The sequence below is a fragment of the Lemur catta genome, chromosome 2 (genome assembly GCF_020740605.2).
Source record: "Lemur catta isolate mLemCat1 chromosome 2, mLemCat1.pri, whole genome shotgun sequence".
Taxonomy (NCBI): domain Eukaryota; kingdom Metazoa; phylum Chordata; class Mammalia; order Primates; family Lemuridae; genus Lemur; species Lemur catta.
In genome coordinates, this window is record NC_059129.1 from 119,305,583 (window position 1) to 119,308,190 (window position 2,608).

The window sequence follows — 2,608 nt, forward strand, 5'->3', positions numbered from 1 at the left end:
GGAGAAATTTAGTTTCCACCTGTCCTATTATAGCATAGTTGATTCCTCCCAAGGAGATTCAAGGTTGAAGGGATGGTTTGGAGGATTTGGCACTCACCTCCCTTTCTCTTCAAGGTTTCCTCTCTACATCAGAACCTGAGCAAGCCGATGGCCACCCAGCTCCTCGTGGAGCACTGCCAGGTCATCCTGAATGACTACCATGCCTTCATAGATCCATCCATCACTCTACCAATCAATTCAACAACACACATTGAATTCCCACTCTAGGTGCAAGGAGAAGTAAGATAAACGAAGCAGGACACCCATCTAGTTGGGGAGAGAAAGTGTAAGCAAGGGTTACAACATTGCTATTAATAGTTAAGTGGTACCTTAGCATATAATCTACTGATGCCAGTGCTGCCTCCCTCCTTAACACACTGAGTGCTCCTTTGGGGCTGCATATGCCTTGTGACAGATCCTGCTTGAAGTATGTATATTTTCAAACGCGAGAATCTTTTATTCTCTTAGGTGCTGTAAACTCCATTTTTAAATGGGATTTGCTTACTCCAGGAGGTGCTTTCTCCAAAGCTAAGCATCTTCACAGACTTGATGAATGTGGCATCATGTTTGCAGCTATTTATAGCAAAGGCTAGAAATGAAAAGAATTTAATCTAAGGTTTAAAAAGTATGTGAACTAACAGCTTCAGCTTTTGATATTTGCAATACTTAAAAGATCTCTATATGACCAAAACACAACCACAAATATAAAATATTACCAAATTTAAAACCTAAAACTACATCAATTTGCACTAAATTATAAGTCCTAATGTAATCATCTCACTGTGTGTGCAAGAGAGGGAATATTTGGGATATTTTTGTTTCAGGAATGACTATATTTACAAGGGATATTTTACAAACAGGATGAGTTTAAGAATTTTCACTATTAGACACAGTTAGGAATTTCAGATCCTTAGGAATCAGTAATTCCATGTCTATGAAACTGGCCTAAAGAAATAATCACATATGGGCATAAAAATTTAAGTCTAAGCATGTTCAACATAGTATTAGTATTATTTATATAATATTGGAAAAGTATCAAGATAAAAAACTAAACTACCAACAAGAGGAGAATGGACTATTATGCACCCATATAAAATACTTACATGAAAGAGTTTATAATATGATAAAATGTTAATGTAAAGTTAAAAAGTAAAAGATTTGCAGACAGCCTTTCCCATCTTGCAAGATGGTGGGTGAAAAGGTTGAGAAGCCAGATACTAATAAGAAGAAACCGGAAGCCAAGAAGGCCAATGCCAGTGGCAAAGCAAAAAGCAGAAACCTCAAGGCTAAAAAGCTCACGAAGAGGAAGCCCCACTGCAGCCAAAATCCTGTTCTCTTCAGAGGAATCAGCAGATATTCCGATCTGCTATGTATTCTAGAAAGGCCATGTACAAGAGGAAATACTCAGTGTCTAAAATCCAAGGTTGAAAGGAAAACAGAGAAGGTCCTTGCCAATGTTACAAAGCCAGTTGGTGGTGACAATAATGGTGGTACTTGGATGGTTAAACTTTGCAAAATGCCTAGATATTATCCAACTGAAGATGTGCTTTGAAAGCTTTTGAGCCATGGCAAAAAGTCAACACGTGAGAAAACTGTGAGCTAGCATCACTCTGGAACCATCCTCATCATCCTCACCTGGCGCCACACAGGCAAGAGGGTGGTTTTCCTGAAGCAACTAGGCAGTGGCTTGTTACTCGTGACTGGACCTCTGTCCCTCAGTCGAGTTCCTCTGCGAAGGACACACCAGAAATTTGTCATCACCACCTCCACAAAAATTGATGTCAGCAATGTGAAAATTCCTAAACATCTTACTGATATTTACTTCAAGAAGAAGCTGCGGCAGCCCAGACACCAGGAGGGTGAGATCTTCGACACACAAAAAGAGAAATACGAGATTACAGAACAGCGCGAAGTGGAGCAGAAAGCTGTGAATTCCTAAATTTTACCAAAAATCAAGGCTATTCCTCAGCTCCAGGGCTACCTGCGATCTGTGTTTGTACTGACGAATGGAGTTTATCCTCACAGACTGGTATTCTAAATTTTTATAAAGAAGCTGATTAAATAACTGAAAGATAAAAAAAAAAAAAAAAACACCAACAAAGGCTTACAGACAACCATGACAGTCACCTCAGTTTTTTCATAACCATGCTGCCACCCCTGGGGAATGCCCTCCCAGCAGCCATATTTGTTTTCTATTCCCAGTGAATTTAGGATTGGGATTGAAATTGAAAAATACTCTTCTCTGCTGACCGCACATGGACCTGGAGAGAGAAAGAAAGAGACAGACACACTCGATGCCTGGATTTCCAATGGCTTCAAAAACAATATCCAGGCTCTCACTGGTACCACTTCAATTCTTTCCCTTTCTACTTGAGCTGATATCATTGCATTGAAAAATTACCACATTACAATTGGATAAGCATAGAAAACATAAGTGCTTTTCATCTAAAAAATAGGTCTGATTTTCCTTACAGCTCTCCTGGGTAGTAAGAAAACAGTATTTAAGATACAGCCAGTAAATGCAGTACCATCCAATGATTTAGAGCAGGTCAGATGACTCATATGCTAT

The 2,608-nt window shown here is 39.3% G+C and overlaps 1 pseudogene; it reads left to right on the forward strand.

Annotated features, from left to right (window-relative positions):
• Positions 1-1,225: 1,225 nt before the first annotated feature.
• LOC123633262 lies at positions 1,226-2,077 on the forward strand (annotated as a pseudogene).
• Positions 2,078-2,608: the final 531 nt, after the last annotated feature.